Source organism: Psittacula echo (assembly GCF_963264785.1).
Source record: "Psittacula echo genome assembly, contig: SCAFFOLD_59, whole genome shotgun sequence".
Classification (NCBI taxonomy): Eukaryota; Metazoa; Chordata; class Aves; order Psittaciformes; family Psittacidae; genus Psittacula; species Psittacula echo.
The window spans coordinates 265,166-289,104 of NW_027664201.1; the positions used below are offsets into that span (position 1 = coordinate 265,166).

Here is a 23,939-nt window from a genome sequence, read left to right on the forward strand (position 1 = left end):
GCTGCGAGTGCTTCACCCTGCTGTGACGTTTGGACGATGCTCTCTCAAAGTCCCTTATCAGCAGATGCTGACGCTTGTGAACGACAGCAACCTTCCAGGCTGCTACTGGGCTCTTCCTCAGGTTTGGCCTCGCATCCGCCTCTTGCCTCCAGTGTCACCAAGGGGTTTGTTAGGGAAAAAACAGGTTTGGTTAAGATGTTGCTGGTTTGTATTCAACCCTAAAGGTTTGCTGGGAACAGGAACCTACCTGAATGTCAACTTCAGGAAGCAGCTTAAACTCTTCATTCAGGAAGCAGATAATATTCTAGTCTTCGGGATGCTTTCAATGCAGGAGAACTTGTAGGGCTGTTAAAAGCTGGTGCAGGGAGGCAGCCAGCATGGGATGGGGGGTTGTGGAGGCAGCAGCTTTTGGACCTCCTCAGGATGCTGAACCCATACAAGTCTTGCATCTTGAGTTGTGCCTTTTGGCTTTCTCCTAGGGGTTTTTAGACGTGTGTGTGAGTTGCCGTTGTGATAGACGTTAAAGAGTTGAAAGTTTCCTCAAAGGTCACTCTGAAGTCGTGTTTGATTCTGTCGCTTACAGGAGAACAAGGATGCTGCTGCTGTGTGGTACTCCAGCCCTGAGCCCCGTGGGATTATCCAGCCTCACAGCTCAGTGGAGATCCCGTTCACACTGGAAGTCCAGGTGACGGGAAAGCAGGACACCGTTGCTCGTGTTGCGGTGTTTGGGAGTGAAGAATCCCCACTGGTGAGTGCTGGGGCAGACGCGTGCCTTTGTGCCTCTCGTCTTGGTGGGGTGTAAAGCGCACAGGAGTTCTTCCAGGGAAAATGATCTGTGGCTGTTGTCTACAAGGAAAGGGGATTCATGGCATAAGCAACACTAATGCCTGGAGAAGAGGGAGGCTGGTATCCACTTAGGTGGTGTGCCTGGCACTTCCATGTGTCAGTATGGAAGTGTCTGACACAGCATTTATTTACGGGTATGTGAGACAGGATAACAAGCCTAATCTGAAACCCAGAGCAGTCCCTGGCTCTTGTACTCTGCTGTGTTTGTTACAGCTGAACTGGAACTGCTGCTTCATTAGAACTTGTGTTGAGGAGCAGGCAGGGATACCCTGAACCCTGCTACAGCGAGCGCTGTCTTGGAAATGGTGCCGAAGGGATGTTCTCTCCAGAGCTGGAATGCAGCTTTGTCCATCATGTCAGGTCCATCATGTGTGAGCAGCATCCATCCGTCAGATCTCCTGGCCAAAAGCCCCACCGAGGACACCAGAGTCTCCACACCGCTTGCATCTGGAGCAGAGAGTCTCTGGTTGTCCACCAAGCTTGGAAGTGGATGAGGCAAAGCCTTCCTGGGCTGAAGCCTGCTAAAAGAAGTTGTTTGCAACAGCAGCAATGACAACAGAATGTAGACAAGGGGATGGTGTCTGTAGTCTCCTGGCTTCATGTGGCTGAAACTGAGAACAAATCCAGCTAATGAAACTTGAAAATGATACTGACTTTTGAAGCAGCGGTTTGAAAATGTCTTGTCAGATCTTGGAGCATGAAAGAGGATATCAGAGGATTGCTGGGAACCTTAAGCTTTCCGCAACGGAAAATAAGGCTGACATTTTGAAAGTGCTTGTAGGGATTTAAACTTTTGTTAACGTGAAGGGAAATGCTGCTACTAAACCCCCTGGATGCCGCCAAGTATCTCCACTCCACCCTGTTGTGGATATGCGTGTAAACCAGTCAACAGGAAGGCCAGGCAGTGCTGGTGGTCTGAAGTTTGACCACAGTTGCTCTTACGAGCACCTTCTATTTATATAGAAGGAACATTCCCCTTGAAGAGGAAAGTTTCTCCCCACTAGAATAACCAGTTGTTTAACTGTGAGCTGCTTTTTAACTACTGGTTTCTTGCACAGCTTTTACCCTTGGGCAAACAGTTTGTAGTTTCAAAGTTCACCTTAACTTAATCCTTTTGATGTGGAGGTGAACATGTCAATCTTTTGCCCAAAGGGTGAGCATTTCAGCTGGAGGATCGTGGCTGTCCCTAAAGACGCGACACATGGGACTGAGTGACCCTGTGCCCCGTCAGTCCATCCTCAAGGCGCTGCTCTCGTGCTCGGCTGCTGCTCGCAGCCAGCAAATGCTGGTCAAAACCTGGCTGGGTGTTGCCTGCACAGATGGGAGTTTCTGGGTGTTAATTTTCTCTAGGTCTGCCTTATGGCTTGAGTGCAGCTTCAGGAGTTCCCCGGTAGCTGACTCCTCCAGAGCTTTCTGGGCCAGCAGAACAGCCGCTGTCCTGTTACGCATCCTGTGCTGGTGGCAAATCCTAATGTATGGATCATCTGGTGCAAACCCGAGCTCAGGGGAGTGGCTGCCGTATATTGCAGAAAGCAAGATATTACAGCATCTGAGGCTGGTTTGGGTTGGAAGGGACCTCAAAGCTCATCCAGTTCAAACTCCCTGCCACGGGCAGGGACACTTTCCACTAAACCTGGTAGCTCCAAGCCACATCCAAGCTGGCCTTGAACAGTGCCAGGGATGGGGCAGCCATAGTTCCTCTGGGCAGCCTGTGCCGGCCATAGCTCTTCTGGGCAACCTGTGCCAGAGCCTCACCACCCCTCACAGGGAAGAACTTCTTCCCAGGATCCCATCTTGATCTCCCCCCTGCCAAGTGAGAGCCATTCTTCCTTGTTCTGTCCCCACAGGCCCTTACCCAAAGCCCCTCTCCAGGTTTCTTGTTGGCCCCTTTAGGCACTAGAAGCTGCTTTAAGGTCTCCCCAGAGCCTTCTCTTCTTCAGGCTCTACGAGCCTGGTTAAGCTTTGGGGTGTTTGGAGCTGGGAAAATCCAGCCAGACTGGATAAATTCTCATTGGTTTTAGTGATGTGAGAAGGGGGTTTAGCAAAAGGATCCACATTCCTCCTCCACTAGTCTGTGCCACTTCTGCAGGAACAAACTTCTGGGTCTCAGGCTGTCAACAGAAAAAAATAGTGCGCAATGATGCCATTAATAATTAATGTCTCAATGCAATAACTAACTAATACCAGGAATGCAGACAAGCACAAATGAGAGGCAACTAACTCGCATGGTCTCTGCTCTGAAGAGCTTTGCTTCCAGCCTGTGCTGGTTTTCACAGGAGAAGCTTTGGGAAGGTTGAAGACGTTCGTGTGCAGTGTGGCTGTGCAGCCGCAGCTATCAGAGATGGTGGTTTATGGCATGATGGAGCAGTACAAGGAGCAGATGTAGGCACAGGGTAGAGGAGGGAGAGCTGACAGCATGGAGGAGGTGTGAAAAGCGTGCATGGGAGATGAGGGTTCTGTGTCCCCTCATAATGGGATCTTGTGGCTTTCAGATCCGCAGGGACCACTCCAGGTGCCACCTTTGCTCCAGCCTTCCTGTTTCAGCCTCACAACAGCGACAGCTTCAAAGAGCCAGAATTGCCCCAGCCTACGAGCACCCTTAGAGCTGTCCAGTCATTCTAAACTCTCCGTGTTTTTTCTCTCTCCTGCCTGGCTCCTGGAGCAGACAATCCATTTATTGAGCACTGGAGAAGGACCGGTTGTCCACGTGCACCCAAGTGAGATAAATTTTGGCAGCATCCAAGTTCTGCAAGATGCTTCCCGAAGCCTCCACCTGTCCAATCAGTCCGTCATCCCTGCATCCTTCTCGGCAAAGATGGTAAGTGTCGCTGGGGCTGTTTGCCAGTGCAAGTGACTGGCCCATAGCAGCCTGTGACTGGATTATTTATTTCTATGCGACATTTCCACATCACTGTCTGAGAGAGAAGGCAAGCTGTTCCATCCCAGTGCAGCAAGAGGAGCCTGGCTCTGGGGGCAGTTGTCGCTGGGGCACCCGTCAGTAAAACAGAGTTTTTAGAGCTGTTTGAGCAGAAAGGAGTTCATTTCTGCAAGTTCTCCCTTTTATTTTGTGGAGGGCGTTTAGCTGTGAGAGTCTGTTTTTTGGAACTGAGAGGTCTGTCCTCAAGGTGCTTACAGTGAAGTGGGTTTCGCAGCTCCTGGGGGTCAAACCAGCTGTGTTGTTGCCCAGAAGTAGACTTGTAAGGGCTGCGTACCTACAGAGCCTGTGGGCTCCGTAACATTGTAGAGCATGTGGCTGCAGACAGAGGCTGTTTAATTCCTGGAGGCCGCATGGTGGAAAAGGCTGCGGAGCAGAAGGAGGTTGTGGGATCCTCTGACAGGGGCTGATGCGGCCAGGAAGGGCTCATGTGCTGGGGCTGGGGGGTGCTCCCCACCAGAGGGGAGTCTGTGAGGGGCTTCAGAGGAGGTTTGTTCTTCTGCAGGCTGGGTTGTTGAAGTTCTGGAGCTGCTTCACGCAGGCGTGTCGCTGGGGACTTGGTTGTGTCTGCGCATGAAGCATCCAGCAGTGCGTGAGAGCACGGGCTCAGCCCCCTGGGCAAGGAGGAGGGGGCTGAATTTCTCTCCTGCTGCTTTTCCTGCTGTTTTGGGGGTTAAATAGAACCTCGAAGCAGGAGATTCCCAGGGCAGGTTTCTTTGTCTGCACCATACAAATCTGCTTTCCATCTCTGCAAAGAGCAAGCACCCCTGTGCCCTCAGCAGCTGCCTCCTTCAGTGCCCTTTCTAACTTGCTGGTAACCAAAGCAATTGTTAACTCTGCTCGTCAGGGGAAACCAAAGATGTCCTATTGTGCTGTGCCTATTGGCAACTGAATTACAGAGGATTAGAAGTCTTCAAGGCAGCTGTGTTTCTAGAAGCAAGCTGAGAGCTTTTCCCAAAGGAATAGCAGGAGGAGTCTGGTTATTAAACGTTGTGGTTGGCAGCAGCTGGCCAAGCCATACCCATGTCCTGGAGAGCTGTGATGTGCAGAGTGGTGTCCCTGGTCTCCCCATCGTGTCAGGGCTGGCAGATGCGATCATGGAGGGGTGAGCTGTGGACAGGGAACACAAATGGAGAAAAGCTCTGCCCCTTGATTCCGTAAAACATCCCCTTGATGGTGCTCGGGCAGAGGCTAAACCACAGTGGTCCTCATGCTTGTGCTGAGGAGCCAGGGGGAGGCTGGTTGGTGGTGGGAGCATGTAGCCAGCGTCAGGCTCTGATCTCCACTTCCTGCAGGGCTCATGGTGCTTTTGGGCTGTTTCCTGCCACTGGCTGTTTGTGTGGATAAGGAGCAGCTTTGAAATGAAGAAGAGAGGTTCCCCCCACCGGGAATGATGAACCACCTGGGAGAAGGCTCTGCACCCAGCTGGTGCAGGAGGGGGTTTATTTCCCCTTCATGAGCAGCCCTACGAGGGCAATGGGTCAGCCTGACAAGGTGGGAATGGTGTTGTTAGAGCTACGGCTTTTGCTAGAGCTGCGGCTTGATCAAACGCAGCTGCATTTGTAATGTGGAGTTCTGCTTCCTCTGTCACTTGTGCAAGGCCAGAGTGACCAGATCACTTCAATGAATCGTCTGTAAGAAGCTTCAAGAGAACTGATTGTGGTGTCTCCGCAGTCATCCCTCAGGGCAGCTATCTGCCCCTTCCTCCCTCTCTCCTTCCCTCCCTCCCTCCCTCCTGCCCTCCATCCATCAAATGCACACTGGTGTCCATTGTAACCAAATTGTGGAAGCTTTTATTCACGATGGACGTCTGTGCTGGGATAAGAGTCTGATTGTCGTGGTGAACTTCTGAAGTGACGGATCCCAACCCTTAGTGGTTACTCAGGAGCTCTGACGTCCAATAGTACAAGAAGCTCCTGCAGGGTCAGAAATAGCTACTGTCTTTGTGTATCCAGTGCATACAGCTATGGCATCGTTTTCCGGTGCACTCAAGGATAAGCAAGTAGCAGAGATGTTGCCCGAGGTTGGGTATTTGTCTTGAAAGTGGGGGGATTTTGTAGCGTGGCTCCAAGAGGTTTCTTGTCTCTGGGACACGGGCTGGATTGGGTGCAGGCAGAAGCTGACCTAGAAACCCGAGAGAATGTGTCTGGGCAGAGCCCTGTGGCCCTGGCAGGTGTCCTGTTCAGCACTGCACTGTGCTGCCCCTTGGAGCCAGAGCAGATGCTGAGTGAAAGAATGAGGAGAGGATGCAAATCCTCCTCCCCTGGCATGGGCTGTTGGCCTGGCTGGGCCCAGCAGGGCTCTGCTGGGTCACCCCAGGGAGTTGAAGGTCCGGCTCCGTCGAGACCGCCATCCTCATTCCTCAGGAATAGTTTCTGGGGTACAATTTTCTGCCCGGCTTGTTGCCAAGCTTTGATAAATGAGCTTTGTCAGGGAGCAGCCTCACAGATTCACCTTTGGAGCAGAGCGCTCAGGGCTCCTTTCCAAGCGAGCTGCCCTGTGTCAGCATGAATCAGAGAGGTTGTACATGAATGTCAGTGGAGTCTTCACACCCACTGGCTTGGTGTGAACGTGTTGGCTGGGCAGCCCTTGGCTGGTGGCAGCCAGGTCCGTGGTTTCCATCCTAAATGAGTGTTTGGTTGTCTTCCAGGCTGGCGAAAACTCGTGCTGGAGTATTGGACCCAGTCAGGGAGTGATCCCTGCCATGGCCGAGGTGTCTCTGGCTGTGACTGCAAACTTGGATGCCATGGAGCAATTCAAGGACGAGGTGGTGCTGTTCATTGAGAACAGTCGTTCCTACGTCATCCCTGTCCAGGCTGTTGGCGTTGGCACCACGATTGTCATTGAGAAACCCTTTGGCCCGGAGCTCAACCTGGGGCCCTGCTTCAGGTAGGGAATCTCTCGGCTCCTGCTTCCCCATGGGCTCAGCAAGGAGGAGGTCTGCTGCAGTCCCTCAAGCTTCTTGAGTGCTCAAGGTCCTGGCTCTGCTTCCCTGAAGCCACAGGGATTCCTTTAGAAACATTTTCTGGCCATTGGAAAGTCGTTAGGTGCTCTGAAAAGCCACCAAGCTGGAGACCAGTTGCTAAATTGTTGCTGAGTTGTCTTTAGTCATAATCCATGTATTTCCTCACTTTATCAAACAAAGATTTGGAGGAAAGGAGCAGGTCCTGGAAGCCTCCATCTGGGAAATGCTGCCTTACAAGTATAAACGTGTTTGTCTTTGCAGTGCTGTTGCTCGCTTTCCCATTCCCTCTGGAGTATCATCTCCCAGCAGCAGCAAGCCTGGGCAGTAGCTTGTTAGCAGCTCCTCGACTGAATGAATGGTGCCGGTTTATTTCCCCTGTGCCCGGGAGCCCTGGAGGAGCAGCAGAATTTCTTTGCCCTGTGTCACCCCCCAGTTGGCTCCTTTACCCCACTCCGTGCCCGGTTGCTCTTTATTAGACGTGGTGGCGCTTTCCTGGTTTCTCCTGCCTGCTTCCCAAGGCACGGGCAAGCGAGGCTGGATACAGGACCAGGTCTGGAAGGGGGAGGAAGTGTGGAAGTCTGCTGAGGTGGAGTGGGATAAATGAGGAGTCTTAATTGAAATTGCTGAGCTGGAAGGAGAAGATTCACTGGTCCCAATGTGTGTGTCTGAAACCAGGCATGTTCTTAAAGACAGGAGGAAAAAGTGTTGTTTGCCTTGTGGTGGAGACCTCCTCAGACAAGAAGAACAGTCTTCTTGGGGTGCCTCTTCCTTTCTCTGGCTGCAAAGAGGGTCCGTGGTGCTGCGATACCTGAATTCTTGGGGTAGAGAGAGCAGGTTAATCCTACCTCACGTACTTGGGATAGATTTGGAGAGATAAAATACGCACCCACGAGCCACCCCCATAAGCAGGGACATTGCAGGGAGGTTGGTGCTTGTCCAGAGTTTGCTGTGCTCAGTGCAGCCACAAGCTGGCTGCACAATGGAGGAGACAGTGTCCATGTGATTCATGTAGCTGTCTTCTGCCCCCCTTTATGTGTTTGCCTGCGGGCTCAGTTTGGAGCTGCTGCCATTGCTGTCTGCTGCAGAGCTGCCACCAAAGGGTGGCAGGCTGGGGGCGATGAGGGTTGGATGCTCCCTAAGGGATGCCTCAGGGGCATGAACGACAGCTCCCAGTGGGAAGGTGGAATGGCAGCGAGGCTGTTCCTCCACCCACTTGCATCTAGGGCAGGCTGTTCATGAAGCTCGTCCTTGCTGGGTGCAAGCAGAGCAGCTGCTGGATGGTGACAACCCTAGGGGCAACCAAGGTCTGTCTTTTGGTGAAGCTTTGCGCTCGGTCAGCCTTCTTGGAGGTGGTTTTGTTGCCGAGTGTGCAGTCAGGTCGTGCCCTCAGGGTGCTGAAGCTGGGTGACCGCTGGCAAATAGCAGCTCCCCTGCCAATTTGTGTCTCTGCTTCTCCTCTAGCCTGGATCCCTGCTGTTACCGCTTCAAGATGACAAACAAAGGACGACGCACCCATCTGCTGTATTGGAGCACAGAAGGTGGCACCACACTTCAGCGGCGCAATCATCTCCCTCCCATCAGTAACACCAAGGGCAAGGTTTCCTCCTGCAGCCCCGTGTTTACGCTTCAGCCGCTGAAGACAGAGCTGATGCCCGGCCAGGCAGCGGAGATAGTGCTGGAAGGCTCCTGCAGCACCCCCCAGGTGAGTTCCCCCCCATCGGGGCATTTCTGCAGCCCCTTGACATTTGCCTGAGGAAATGAGCAAGTGCTTTTGAGAACCTGGTTTCCTGTCACAAGTTACCATGGCAGCACCAGTTGCTTTCCGTGCTCGCCACCATCAGTTGCTGAGGCTTTCTGAGTTCCATGGCTACTGTAAAGCCAACTTGGTGGTAGCAAAACATGGCCTGAAGGAACTGTCGCCCCAGGCTCTGTCCAGCCTGGCCTTGAACACTGCCACGGATGGAGGATTCAGCACTGCTTTGGCAACCTGTGCCAGTGCCTCACCATCCTGACATTAAAGAACCTCTTCCTTCTTTCTAACCTGAACTTCCCCTCTTTGAGTTTAAATCCGTTAGCCCTTGTCCTGTTGCTGCAGTCCTTGAAGAAGAGTCCCTGTCCGGCGTCCTTGTAGGCCCCCTTCAGATAGTGGAAGGCTGCTCTGAGGTCTCCACGCAGTTTCTCTTCTCCAGGCTGAACAGCCCCAGTTTTCTCAGCTGGCCTTAAAGTTACAGGGAGAGTGGGAGCCCAGGCAGAAAGTAACTAAAGAAATGGCAAGTTGTCTGTGTGGGGAAGCAGCGAGTGAAACAAAGCACCCAGGAAGGTAGGGAGCGTCTGGGAGCAGCACTGATTTTCCTCTGTAGACAAACACGGGCCGGGAGCTTGTCTGGCACGGAGAGCCAATGAACAAAGAGCGAACAGAAAACACAGAGAACATGAAACACAGAGAGAAATGAACCCGGTGTGCCAGCTCTAATGATCTGAATGATGTTTGTCCACATGGGAAACTGTTCCAGGGATCATCAGAACTGACAGCTTGACTTGGCGTCAGTATTTCCATCACCGCTCGCCCCAGTCCCTCAGCCAGCCCCAGTGTCCCGAGGGCAGGCAGGTCTTGCAGCACCCTTGGGTGGCAGCTCAGAGGGGCAGATTTCAGCAGGATCACTGAGTGTTCTCCTCCCTGGACCCTTCTTTCTGGGGGAAATCCAGCTCTTCAGAGGAGCTGCCATCTGAGCCCGGTGTGCATTCAGTGGCTCCAGGAGCACTGGGCACAAGTGTTTAAGTGAATGAGGAGTAAATCTGCATTAAGCTCCTGCTGCTACTAGAGTTTGAGAGGTGTTTTAAAGGATTGCCTCAGTGGTAGCTTGAGGAAGACTTGATTTCTCAGCTGGTTGGCTCCGATGGGACTGTCCCTATGCAGTCCTGAGCCCATAAGGCTTTGCTGAAGAGGGAAGAAGGTACCAGAAAGGAAACAAAGTGATCAGGCCACTGGTGTGGGTGTCTTGCCTGGAAAGCCAAATGGGCATCTGTGAGCTCGACTGTGGCTACCTGGCTCCTGCAGTCCAAGCCAAGATGCTGGGATTGGGTTTTCCACCTTCTCTGGGTCTTGAGAACTTCATACTCTTGGGGTTGGTTAGAAGCCGAAGACCCTGCGTTGCACGTGCAGCAGAGATGATTCTGAAGTCTGTAGGCTCTGAGGAGGAGTTGGGTTGTGGTGTGCATCAGAGGGAAGAGAGAGGAATAAAGGGAGGAATGTGGGGAAGTGAAAGCATGAAGAATCAGGAAAGGAGTCTTGAATGGAAGAGCATCCAGCTTAAGTAGAGGGTTTTCATGCCAAGTGGAAGACATCTCTTTCCTGGGGAGGTTTGGTTTAAAGCCAGCTCTAGGAGGACACAGTACATCCTAGGAAGGCAGGCTGGCTGTTTGGGGTTTTTCCACGGATCCTTTCCACTAAACTTCCAAGGGAGGATTTGCTGGCCTTGATCCTTCTCTCACCTGTTTCCCTTCATACAGTCTGGTTTGTTTTTTTTAATGAGTTCCTAGAGCTTTCGGTAAGCATTTTGCTTGTCAGTGGGACAAACGAAACCAATAATCATTTGGGGCAGGGATTGTTCTGACAGCTGTAGGCAGCACAAGACTCCTGAGGGCCTTTTGTGGCGGTTGGGTTGTAACATCAGGAACATGTGAGTACAGAAGGAAGAGGATGCAGCATATAAAGAAGAGAGGGCTCCTGAGGAGACCAGTGGCTGTAACTTCCTGCAGTAATGGGGTCTGTGGGTGGGTGGCTCACAAATGCAGTGTGTTTTCTGGACACCCTGATAACACCCGCTGGGTGCCGTGTGACTCGCATGCAGGTGGTGAAGGAGAAGCTGCTGTGTCACGCCATCGTGGGCAAGGAGGGAGTGAAGAATCTGATCATGCAGGTGGACGTCACGTGCGAGTTCATTGCTCCTGCTCTGCAAATATCCACCAGAGAAATCACTTTCCGGGTGGAAAAGGTGAGCCTCTGGACTGCATCCTGGCACTGACTGGTGTGGCTGGTGTGTGCCTGTGTCCAAAGGAGGAAGTTCAACAGCTTCTCCAAGTCCACGGAGCTTTGGCTATCGATTTGAGCCAGGCCAAGCTTTTGTCATGAATGCCGAGCTCACTATTTCACCCCTCTGGGTCTGGGGAGAGTCTCTGCAGCTCTGTTCTGCCCTTCTTGATGTGGAGACAGAATTGAGCTGCTGAGCCAAGGGCACGGGCTGAGATGTGGGACCCGTGAGAGCAGCGTGGGCTTTGCAGAGCCACCTCGTGTGCTGGGGCTGCAGGTGGAGAGCAGATCCCTCCTCACCCTCCCTGAGGTGCTGGTGAAAGGAGTGAGGATGCTGCTAGAGATGAGGCTGTTCTCTAACTTCACCCAGGTAAAACTGAGATGACAGCTGCTCTGCCGAGGGGGAGCATGGCCCCTTCCAGAGAGACACCAGTGTCTGTACTCAGGGTTTTGAGGATCTTGCAAGGCATGGTGATGTCTGAGCAGCGATCGTGTAGGGAAGCCGAGAAAACCTGAGATTCGTGTCAACTGCTCAAGCTGATGAGGGCAAACTGGCATCTCTTGTGTCCCTTTGCCTTCCCTGCTGTCGGTATGGATGCTACCTCTTTGCCTTTCCCAAGCCTCACCTTCTTCAAATGACCCACGAGTGCCCTTCAGCTGAGCTCATCAAGCTCAGCTGGCCCTCAGTGATGAGAGCACCAGTGCAAAGAGTGTGCCCTTTAGTCTCCGGATCCGGACTCCTGCATCATCTTTCCCTCTCGCGCGAGGTGTCTGAAAAAGAGCAGATAGTTCATGATTTAGTTTCTGTGGTTTCAGGTCTCTCCTCCGGTTCCCAGGCTTCCAGAGAAGCACAAATCCTGTGAGCAGGCAGTTCACATCTCATCAGAAGCTTTTCAGCTCCCCCTGCTGTCTGCCTGTGGTCTGCTTGATGCCACATGCTCCCATGTATTGAGTGCTGCGACACTGCAGGAGTTGGATGTCAGTACATCCAGACTTAGTTTCCCAAACACTGTCTAGTTTAGCTAAACCATGCAGGAAGCCCGGAGCAATGCATGGAGAGGAAGAAACAGCTTAGGCTGAGCTTAGCTTTGAGGCTGCAACATCTTGTCGCTGGAGCAGGGGCAGCGGGTTGCAGCCAGACTGTTGAGGTTTGGAGCCGTCTGCATGTGCCCGTGAATGTTCAAAGCTGAGCTCGGGCTGCTGCAGGCTGTCCGCTGCGGGCCCTATTGTGCTTGCTGGTCTCCTCTGAGCAGCACCACTGCTTTACGGGCTTGGCAGAGCTGATAAGGTGGTAAGAAACTACTGTATGTGAGTGGAAATGGCCTTGTGCCTTGTGCCTGTGTGTCCTGTCTGCCCAGGAGAGGACACACAACTGGAGCCAGACTGGGTTCACTTCCTGTTTTGGATGTTGCTGAAGAAGCTGCCTCCTCTGGGGGCCCGCTCCCTCATCTGTACACGAGACTGTTTCCCTGTCCTCTGGGGGATGCTGTGGGTTCTAAACGTGAAAGCGTCTGATACAGTTGGAGGAAAAACTTTCCAGAGGGGTAGAAACCGATCAAAAGAGTAAATAGAGATGGATGCGCTTTGGGGGCTGGAAAATTTGAAACGCATCTGAAGGGGAGGAGGTCCATGGCCACTTGAGGTTCACTTTTTCTTGTCTTCTGTTTCTGTAGCACCCAGGTGATGTCCTGACTCTTCAGTACAAGCCTCTCTCTTTAAAGAACATGTGCTCCCTGCCCCTCAGCGTGGTCCTTGCCTTAGAGCAGCCCTTCTCCATCTGCACTGCGGACCAGCAGCCTCTCCCTGCAGATGCTCAGGTGAGCAGCCCTGGACCTTCTTGCTGCTGGGCTTTGAAGAGGGGTGACCGTGGTGGTGTGTCTGTGTTGGGAGGTCCTCCAGCAGGGAAGTGTGTTCTGTAGAGTCTGCAGTAAACTGACCCGAGCTAAATCAGATGTAAAAGAAGCTGCTGAAGGAAACAGAATGTCACCTGAATCGGGAAGAGACGTCCTGGCTTGAAGAGAGGAGGAGGAGGGAGCAGGTCTGGGCAAGCTGTAGGAAAGGTATCTCCTGGGAAGCATCCCAGCTCTCTAGCAGCCATCCTCAGATAAGCTGGGGAACAGCTTGCTCTCTTTGAGGGCAGCCCTGCCTTTGGGAAGGCTGAGGTAGGCTTCTCCAGCTGCTGCCTGGCTCCTGCCCTGCTGTTTGCGGAAGGTGTTGGCCATGGCCTCTGCAGGGCACATGTTGTTGTAGGTCCAGCCGCCGTTTCCGTGCCCTGCCAGTGATCAGTGCCTGCATGGGTGAGGCTGCAAAGCCACTGCACTTGTGCTGCAGGCTAAAGGAGTTCCTCCAGAGTCAGGGCGAAGGCCTGGATGCCAGAGTGCTGCTTTGGTTGTGTTTAGCACTGGCTTCTGCGGGTCCAGAATTCAGGAGAACAGTGTGGATTTCCTCTTGTATTGGTGCAAAGCACAGAACCGTGAGCCTCAGCTAGCTTCAGACAAAAGTGTGGTGCTTGGTCAGACACCGTGAAGAAAATGAAGGATGAAGCGAGAAGCCCATGTTGGGGTCACGCGTTGAACTTTTCCTCTTCATCTCCTTGCAGCCCGTGAGGCTGAGGGCAGGGGAGGAACTTCAACTCCGCATTGGATTTAACGCTGCTTATGAGAAGGATTTGCTTATCCGGGCAGCAGAGAAGGCTCTGAAGATCAAGTTCCTGGAGCATCCTCATGAAGAGCAGGTCACCGTTCGGGGAGAAGTCTACTTCCCGAATCTCCAGATCCAGACCACGGCCCTGGACTTTGGCTGCATCCTGAATGACACCAGGGATGTGCGTTACATGGAGATGACCAACTGCAGCCCACTGGTTGTCCGGTACCACTGGTCATTCCTGAAGGAGAGCCAGGTGAACCCAGTGAGGTACGTGCACCTTTCCCTCTCCTGGAAGCTCTTCTTCCTGATGTCCTGTTTGTGGTTTGCAAAGCCCAGGGCCGTTTGCCTGATCTGCCAGATTGTTTTCAACCTGTCCTTGAGGAGCAGCTCAGCCGAGGTGCTCAGGGAATAGGTGATCTCCGCCAGTTTGATGCTGGGAAGGAGACAGCATTCTCCAGCCAAGCTGGGACTGTAGGACACTACTGACCCTTTTCACGTAGCCATAAGCTGGAGTCCTGCTTTATCTCTGCAGCTACAAAGCCACGCTTTGGCACTTGGACAAGCAGATGTAGAAGGTGCCCTCTTCTCCTTGCCTGCTAACTCCATCCGTTGTCATTTTGTACTAAGATCCTACCCAGGCACTGTCAGCAGAGTGATACACTGCTGTCCCAGTCCCTTGCTCTGCTCTGCTGTAGCCGTGTATGGGTTCCTGGGGGAAGGAAGGCTGACGCAGAAAGCTGCTTTCTCAGACCTTCGTGGCCTGAAGCACACCCCCCCTTGAAGTGAGTGTTCATCTGTTGAACTGCACGTCACATTCACGGAAGAGCTATTTAGAGTTTTAGAGAGGAATGGCAGGTTCTGCTGTGGCTTTCGGTCCAGCTGTAGATGCTGGAGGGAGCCCTCGTATGGACATCCCTGGGAAGGAGGACCGTGCAGTGGTGGTCTGTGGTTTCCAAGCCCAAGAGCAATCTTGTAGTGGCGCTGAAGCACATCTAGAAGCACATTCCTAGTGTTCCTCCTGCTGTGGCTTCTCAGCATAGTACACAAGCCTGGTCTGAGCAGTCCGAAGGACAATAGCAAATGGTTTTCCGTAAAGCCCTAGGAAACGCAGCAAAGTTCACCATGAGGCACTGAAGTGCTGCTATTACTAAGAAGAGAACTGATCAAGAAGCAGTTGTGTGAAGGGAATTGGGATCTGACTCAGAGGAGGTGACCTCTTGGGAACTGGAAATGAGCTGTGGCTGTTAGAAGGGCTTGGTGGAGACAACCAGGGCGCTAGGGTGGCCCATTCTCAGCTGAGTCTTACCAAGTAAGACCAAGTCTTTAGTGGGGCCCTTCTTGATGCACGACACCTTCAAGAGCAGACCCTAAAATGCAGAGGCAAGTCCGAAAAAGCAGCTGGAGGGAGGTGAGGAGGGCTGTGAGCTCTGCTGGCAGCCCCCTGCACTCTCCTGTAACTTAGATGAGGCTTTAATTCCAAGCGAAAGGGAAAATCTAGTTTTGGTTAGATAGATTTGATAGAAATCTTTCTAATCTAATAGCTAATCTAGAGGTGGATTTAGATGTGATAGAACAATGCATGTGTTTTCTAATAGCAGAGAAACAAGCACGTCAGAGCGAAGCCTGTGTGGACTTAATTTCCTCTGCCTGTTGATCTTTACTCTTAGTTTTGATTAGAACCAGTTTAGGTGTTTGGACGTGTGAATGCGAATCAGTTTTCAGCTGTTAATTGCCCTGTCTCTGCTTGAATTGGCTTTGCTGGGCCTGAGCCTGCAGGTGCTTGTTCTGAGGTGGGTGCTGAGTCGTTGCACTGTTGGCAGCGGAGGGTCCTGAGCACCTCGGCAGGACACAGCCTCTGTCCTGCCCCCTGCCGAGGGGTGTCCACCCCTCCAGAGGGTTTGCACAGCCCCTTGGCTGCTCCTTAGTGCTGTGGACGTGAGGAGAGCTCCTCTGCTGCTCTGCATGGTCATTAAGCAGTGTTGTGCCCTCTCCGGGTCGCTCAGCAGACACTGTGTGATGCTCTGTGCCAGAGCTGAAATGAAGATGGTCTCCAAGGTGTTACCACCTCAAATTGCTCATTAGGAGCCTGCAGAAGGGCGGCGTGTCAGGTGTTAGTTCTGGTGCACACTAGGCACTGTTGGTATTCTAAATTATCAGCGCTAACTCAGTCTGACATGGAAGGAATCAAACATCAGGTCTCATGAAGGTGAGATCAATAGATTGGAACTTTCCCTACCTCTAACCTTGCTGGAGCTGGTCATCAGAGACTCCCAGGATCAGTCACACACTTTTATTTTGGTCAGGAGAGAAAAGTGCTGTTTCTCTGCCTCAACAAGACTTTGTGTGCTTACATTTTTTTCCTTCTAATTGTCCAACGCATTCTTTCCTCCTTGCTCTTTGGTCACTGCTGCTACTGGGGGCAGAGCGATCATAGGAGCAACACAATCCAACTGTTGCTGTGTGGCTGGACATAGCCAGTGCACACCAACCTGTGGCCTTTCTCTGACTCCTGAGCCATGAATGTCTCATGGTTACTCTTCTTGTAGACCCACGTGGTTAGAGACAGCCTAACCCTCAGCCCTTGGACCTCTGAGAGCTCAAAGCTGAGCTAAGCCTTTGCACCAAGGTGTTTTCTCCAGTGATGGAATGGATCTTCAGAATCACTCAGCAGGAGATAGCAGATCTGGAGGCAAGCAGTTGCCAGCTGCCTGCACGGCTGCTATACCGGTGTCATCCCCATGCGTTGACCTGCTTCATCCCAGTTTTGGAGCTCATTACTGAGCTCGCACCACTGATGCCCACCCAGGGGCCCCATCCTGCTGAGGAGCTGCTGTGCAGACTTCCCTCCCTCCCACTGCAAAGTCCCTGAGCAAAGGTCTGTTCTTTTTCCAGGTTCATGGAGACAGAGCCCCTCGCCTTGGGTGTGGAGGAGGTAAGTGGGAATCTGTCTCACTTCTATGTTTCCAGTGTAGCAAGCAGTCACGTGCCCCCACTCCCACTGGTGTCCTGGGTGCTGCTCCCAGAGTGGCCTCGTGTCCTAACAAGCACATGGCTGGTCATTGGAGAGGCCAGATGGGAGGTGTTACAGGGCTGGTCAGGAACACTCCTTGGGCGGCACCTATGGAGGACATTATCCATCTTGGTCCTCATCAAGTGGTGGGTAGGAAGTTCCTGCAGCAGCGTTGGCTGCAGCATCTGGAGAGAGCAGGATGTGAATCAGAGACAAGGAGAAGCATCAGGAGTGCGAGGAGCTGGGCTGGATCCTGCCCCCAGCTCCACGGGCTCTCAGCTCCCAGTCTTGTGTTGTTCTGAGGGCAGCAGAGAGAATTTCTTGCTGCCAGGAGACACCACAAATGAATGTAGTGTATTAGCTACTGCATTAATTAGGACTGTGGGAGAAGGTTTTCCCCATGGTCTCTCCGTTGGTAAGTGGAATGGCTGCAGGGTGAGACGAGGATGATGTTGCCTGTGTTTGAGGAAGAGGCGCCTGCAGCCACGTCTGTCCTTTGGCCCAAGCCGAGGCTGCACTTCTGCATCAGTTCCTGTGCTCCACGTGTGGATTTCTCCTCCCTGCCTGCAGGTTTTCGATATCCTGCCGCTGCACGGTGAGCTGCAGCCGGGCCAGAGCCAGCACGTCACCTTCAGCTTCTTCGGGCACGCCAACACCGTCACGCAGGTCACGGCGCTGTGCAGGGTGGAGGGAGGCCCGAGCTACGAGGTGGCTCTGCGTGGGGAGGCCTCGCACATCAGCTACCTCCTGGACGCCACCGAGATCGGCTGCGGGCTGCAGGTACCGCACGCTGCTCTTGTCAGAGCTCCTTGTCTCCAACCCTGACCGGTGGGTTGCTGCCCACCCGAGTCGAGGGCTCTCCCGCCTTCCCAGCTGCTTTGCTGGCTCTGTGGCTTGGAAGTCCAACATTTGGGTGGTACCTCCAAGCTGGTGTTTAATGGCCACCTCCACCCCAGCCCAGGCCAAAGGTGGGAATCCCTCCTCTTGGAGGTAACTAACGCTGCCTCCTGGGGCAGGCAGGATCCCAGTGGTGATCTGGAGAGGGACGTGTCCCTCAGACATCTGTCCGCTCACCTGCTCCTAAAGCCAGAGGTCCAAGGAGGTGCTCTCCTTTAATGCTCCTGATTCATCAACCGAGGAGGAAGCTGACTTGGGCTTCCAGTCACTGTAGCTGGATAGAATGTCCCAGAACAACCCTCACTGTACTTCTTTCCAGTTACAGCCCCCACAGCTGTTTCCAGCTGTTGGCACTGTGTGTGTTGCCCTGTCTCCCTCCCTTTCGGCTTGTATTGTACCCACAAATTCTTGTGTGCGGGTGCCTTTTCTCCTGAAATGCCCCAATGCCTCCTCCTGTGTTTCAGCTCGCTGTTGGGTGACACCTTCAAGTGCAGAGGGCTTGTGTCCCCTACTTGGTTTATTACTGGTCTTTCCATGGTTGTTGTTGCAGCTCTGCCACAAATACCTCTTCCTGTGTAGGGCTCAGAGGTACCCTGTGGCCGCGGGTTGGCCAGGTTAACCCAGAGAGCCCGGTGCCTATCTCTCCTGTGCGCTCCCTGCTTCTGCGCTGTGTTCCTTTGCTTTCAACCCAGTGGAAGAGGAATGAAGTCCTCAGCAGCAGATGGGCGCCTGTAACATCCTGCTCTTCTGTCCTCTGCTCAGGTGTTTAACAAAGTCACGGAAGCAGCGGTGACCCTGCAGAACAGCGGGAAGCTGGGATTTGCCTTTGCGGTGCTGAGCCCCAGCACAGGCACTGCAGCCAGCCCTCTGCCTGGCGTGCCCCTGGTCGTGCCTAGCACGGTGAGTAGCACGAGGCCTTCACCCGGCCTGTGTCAGGCTGCCCAGGAGAGAGTTTTGGGGGGAAAAAGGGAAAATGAGCACACAAGCCCCGTCCAAATCAGCCAGGAGAGACAGGGCTGTGAGCGATTGCTGCAGAGGCAGAGGAGGTCCATGGAACACAATCCTAATGGAGCCCGTGACTGGCCTTGGCCGCCGGTGCCTCTGCTGTCCTACAGCAACGACCAGTGGGAGGCAGGAGTGCTGCGGGAGCTCTTTGGAGCTGAGTGCTGAGCTCTCTGGTGGTGCCGTCACAGCAGCATCACGCCATCCCAGCTTGTCATCCTGCCTGGGTGTCTTAGAGCTGGAGCAGTGTTCCTGTCTTGGTGCCTTTTTGCAATGGGAAGAGGAAGCCAAAGGGCCAAGTGTCTTCCACCTTCCTCAGTGGCTGTCCGTCTGAGGGATGACACGCTGATGTCCTCTCCTGCAAGCTGCTGCCAGGAGCTGCTGGCCCTGCTGGAAGCACAGGCCCTTCACTGCTCTTCCAGAGCAGCTGGTAAAAGAGCTTTGGTTTGTTGTGCCTGGCTCTGGCTAGCAGAGGGTAAACCCTGTGAGCAGAAGAGCTGTGCTCATGCTGAGCAGAGGGCAGCCTGTGCTGCAGAGTGCAGCCTTGCGAGGCCTCTGAAGGACATAGTGCATCTTGGTGTAGGAGACTGGGGCGTTTGGGTACAAGGAAGCTGGAGGTGGTGATGTCTGATGTTTCCTTATGTATGAGAACCTGCCTTGTCTTCTCAGCGTGTCTGTCATGTGAGCCATCCCTCCGCTGAATCCTCTTTGGTACACTACCTCTCTCCCTCTTCTGTGCCCTGCAGGGTTACATTGAACCTGGCAAGCAGCAAGTGCTGAAAGTCTATTACCTGCCAGGAGTGCCTGGAGTCTTCTGCAGGGCTTTCCAGATCCAAGTGGGTCACCTGGAGCCAGAAAAAGTCTCCCTGAGAGGAGAAGGGACCTTTCCCAGGATCCACTTGGACCTGCCCAGGAACATCAAAGGTGAGCACTGCCTGTCTGCTCGCCAGGAAGGTTCCCTGGCTTTCGCGCATGCCGTACGCCCATAGGGCAGCTCACAGCCACCTCCACCAGGCCTGGAGGTTTCAGGGCTGTCAGACAAACTCAGCCCTCTGGTTGCTTCCTTAGTGCCTGGTAGACGAGCCCATGTGGGCTTTGCCGCAGGAACCATCCTGCACAGCTTGCCAGCGTATGCCAGAGGTCTGGGAAGATGATGGCTGGGCAGAAAAGCTTGGGAAAGCTGTAATAGAGGCTGGGAGGGATTTTGGCAGGGTTGGGTTTGCATGAGGTTGTGGGGCTGAGATGCTCCTGTGTGGCGAGAAAGATGGGTGGGGGTGAGAAGCAGCAGGATCTCCTTTCGCTGCACTGCTGGAGCAGTTTGCGTCTGGGTGTCGGGGGAATGGGGCTTCCCGTCTTCCATGGGATTTGTGCTGCCCCACTGCTACTGGTGGTGTTCTGTGCTTTCAGGCAGTGCAAAATATGAGAAGATCCTCGAAAAGGCCAAAGAAAAGCTGGGCAGAGGCAGCCAGAGAGACGAGGCCACTGCTCTGGGGGAGGCTGTGGCAGCCGAGCCCCGCATGGAGGACTCGGGCACCGTGGTGAGTAGAGCTGCTGCCCTGTCCCACACGTGCCACCCTCCTGCGTGTCACTGGAGCCCCTGCGCCCCGCGGCAGCAGCTGCCCGGGGCCCTGCTGGCACTGGGGACCTCCCTGCAGAGCCCTGGCCACGGACTGTGTCAGCTCAGCGTGCCCCATGGGCTGCTCACCTCTGGGCGTTGTCCCTCCTGGAGGTGCACCAGCTCCTGACTACCCCAGGGAGATGCTAAAGGCTGTGCTCGAGCAGTTGGGTTTATGGTGCTCTGAAGGACACGCAGGTCGGTGCTGGGGGCTTTGTTGCTCACCGGCCAAGCCCTGCCAGGTTTACAGAGCGTAAAGCAGCAGCCTGAATGCACCCTGAGGCTGTGCTGTGTTCTGTATCTCCGAGAGGTCCCAGCTCTCTCATGGTTCCCTTTCCAGGAGAGCTTTTGTCCAAGCTGCTTCGGCACTGACGGGAGGCAGGGAAATACCTGGAGCTTTGGAAGGTTTCTGGCTTGTGTGTCTGTCTGTCCAGATCAGCTTTGGTAACTGGGCAGGCAGAGATGCTGGAGTTCATTTCTTTGGAGATATGAACCTGACTGAGAGAGCAGGAAGTGTCCCAGACACTGAGCAGTGAGACAGAACGACTCCATCGCCCCTCTCAACAAGAGCAGGGTGGGGTCTTCCACCTGAGACAAGCTTGTGCCTTGGGAAGGACCTTTGCTAACCAGCCCCTGTCTTTTCTTTCCTCAGTGGGATGCTCAGCTGCAGATGCAGATGGAGGAGATGCTGATGGAGGAACATGCCCTGGAGCAGCAGAAAGCTCTCACCTCCCGTCCCCCAGAGGACACTGCCTTTCACCAGCGTGTACATCGGAGGCTTCTCAAGTTAGTAGGGACTCCTGTAGCGTATCTCCAGGGGCCCCGAGAGTAACAGCCGGCAGTGCAGCCCTGCTCCTGAGAGCTCCTTGTGTCTCAGAGCTGGGAATAGCTGAAGACTTCAGAAAGGGCCTGATGCTGAGAGCTATGATGTGCTCCCTGTGGCAGCTCGGTGTCCTCACTTGCACAGTGCTACCCTGAGCTCTGGAGGTGCTCCACTCCCCACAGTTGCCGGGTTCTGTTCTCCGAGCTGAGCGGGTGCAGACCATCAAGCCCTTCCAGACAGCACGGACACCACCCCTGCTGACCAGCTCGGAAAGGGGCAGCTCAAAGCTGGCGTCTTTGTGCCAAGAAACAGACCTCACTAAGCAGGAAGAGCAGGGAATGCTCCAGATCCCTTACGTGCTTTCCCAAGTGGGATTGCCTGCAAGAAGACCTTCACAGCAATCTTGCAGGTGTTGGTTACTGCATGCGATACTGTCAAGTGCTGCTTTGGGCACAGATCTGGTTGCAGAGCAGTGGAGGTATCCTCTGCAAGGAAATCCTATGACAAGGTCCTGAAGCAGTCTCAGGCTTGGGCCGTACACCAGCTTAGCAGTTTCGTTGAGACCAGTGGAGATGCAGTGGACTTCTCTGCAATGGCTTTTCACAGGATAGGAACTGTGTCCAGTACCCACTTGAAAGTCACTTGGAGCTCCCATTGGTGGCTGATAAATCCTAGACCCTGCACTGCCCGTGACTTACCCGAGTCTTACTGCTGGGTGCCCAGGCCTTGAGTTTCCTGGCCTTGGGTTGAGCTTTCACAGCAGTGAATACAGAATTATCCACTCCGTTTGCTTCTCCACCCCATGCCATGCTGGGGTTTACAGAGTGTCCTTACTCCTCCTTTCAGAGCTGAGCTGCCCGAATACATCCTGGACTTTGGCTATGTCGTTCCTGGTGACATCCACACCCACATCGTGAAGATCACCAACACCGGGCACTTGCCTGCGTCTTTCCACGCCGACGGATATGTCCTGTATAACACAGGTAACCAGTGGTGGAGAGGCTTCACGGGGACTTGAAGGAGCTGTCTCTGACACATCAGCTGAAGCCAGTGGACATGGGGAGATCTGAGTACTTCCTTGGACAGCTTTTTGCTCCTTAGTACCCCCTTGCTCGGTGCCCCGTTCAAGAGCCTGAATTGTGGCGAGCAGTGCCCAGAGACCTGGTCTGCCTGTGGCTGCCCTAAAAAATCATTGCAGGGGCCAGATGGGCTGATCACCTTGATCGCCTCTCAGCATCTTCTGCTCTTGGCTGCCGTGAGCATCATCTGAGTTTCTTTGTGCACTCTGAGGGTTTATGTTGCAAACAGATGGACCCTCTGTGGTTCGGAAGTGCTTTGTTTAGAGTTCATAGTGTCAGAGCACTTCTGCTCAGCCTTTATTGAACAGCCTGTGGGATCCTCTGCTGTATCGAAACAGGCTTCCCAAACAGGCCTTGAGGTAAGGCTGCAGCTCCGTCACATGGTGACTGCTGTCTCTGAGGGGTGGCCAGGCATCTCTTCTAAGCCGCTGTCCAGGGAACACCACAACATTTGGTATCTTAGTTGGAAATTCTCCTTTGGAGAGGTCTGTGCATCCTTCGCTGAGATGCCTGACGAAGGAATTGCTAGAGCTCCTCAACCAATGTGATTCGTTTTTACCATGCAGACCCTGGATTCTGGCTGTGAAAATCCTTTTGCTTTGGGCAGTGACAAGGGGAGAAGAGCAGCTTCTCTGGAGATGCAAAGGGGTCTTTCAGAGAGCTGCCAGCCAGGACACCCCTGTGGCCTTACCGTGCTTCTGACCCATTTCCTGTTGCTTGTGTATCTCAGCTGCTTTATTTTCCTGTGTTCAGGCTTCAGCGTGTGCCTGGACCCTGTGAAGCGCCTGCCCCACTGTGAGACCAAGACATTTGAAGTGTGCTTTGACCCACAAAGTGCCAACCTGCCCCTGGGAAAGGTGGATGTGCTCCTGCCCTTCAAGGTACTCCAGCTTCTGGGGCAGGCAGCAGGTTGGGCACAGCAGCGAGTGTCAGCCGGGCTCTCAGCTGGATGCTCTGTCCTTCTCTAGGTCACAGGAGGCCCCACATTCCAGGTCCGCCTCCGTGCCATCGTGGCTGAGCCGTCCCTCTGCGTCTCCAGGGACAGGCTGGAGTTCTCCGCTGTCCAGTGTGGGCAGTGCCAGGAAGAAACCATCCAGCTCCACAACACGTTCCAGGTCCCCTGTGAATGGTCCATCAGCATGAATGAGCCTGTTAAGGAGGTAAAGCACAGACAACGTGGAACACGCAACTTCTCGGTTGGGTTTTCTTTGCCTCTCTTGCCTTTTCTGCCCCTCTGGCTGCCTGAGCACTTGGGCTGCAGCTCGCTTGAGGAAGCTTTTGAAGGGTACAGAGCAAAGCTGGTTCACCTGGGCCTGTTCACTAGCTGATGCTTGACTTCTCTGCCATCTTCACCTCCTTCTCCGAGGGCACTGCCTCCCCATCTGCCTGCCCTGCCAACATGTTTGCCCTCCGGTTCTAGGCAGTGGTGGCCACATCTGGGCGGGATAAGGGTGCTCCCTGCACCGTGCCAGCATCTCTGAGCACTGCAGGAACGAGGGTCTGTCCTCACAGACCAAAGAGACCTCACGCAACTGGTTTCTGTGTGCAGGTGGACAACCATCTGCCAGGGAGCGAGCATCAGAAGCTGCTCGAGGAGACGAAGTCCGCGCCCTGTGGCTTTGAGGTGCTGCCCTCAGCTGGAAGGCTCGCTCCAGGGCAGCAGTGCCATGTCCAAGTCCGTTTTTCACCCATGGAAGAGGTGAGATTGGTGGGTGTCACCCCCAGGAGGTCTGGCAGGGCAGTGTGGTAAGGGCAGGCCAGCACAGGGAGCGGGGGATGAGCTCTGCCTCCACGTGGAGCTTTCTGCCAGCCCCGTGCCCACCGTGCCTCAGTGTCCCCTGCACATTCCCAGGCAGTTCGGGAGTCAGCTTAAATGATGGAGCATTCCCAAAGGCAGCTTGCATGTGGCCACTGTGACTTGGAACCTGGCAGCGTGTGACAGTGTGGGCACAAGTGCTGCCATGCGTGGGGACAGTCCCAGGGATCTTTCGGTTGCTGGTGGAGATTTCACCGTCTCGTGTCTGGCTTTGACCAGAGCCAAGCACTGAGCAGAGAAGACGATCCTTGTTTCCGCCCGGCGGGAGCTGAGCT

The 23,939-nt window shown here is 54.0% G+C and overlaps 1 long non-coding RNA gene across 1 annotated transcript; it reads left to right on the top strand.

The window, feature by feature from the left end:
• Positions 1-661: 661 nt before the first annotated feature.
• On the top strand, positions 662-8,334 carry LOC308232677. The gene is made up of 3 exons (XR_013958857.1): positions 662-748; positions 3,512-3,664; positions 8,208-8,334. It is a non-coding gene; the product is annotated as an uncharacterized lncRNA (long non-coding RNA).
• Positions 8,335-23,939: the final 15,605 nt, after the last annotated feature.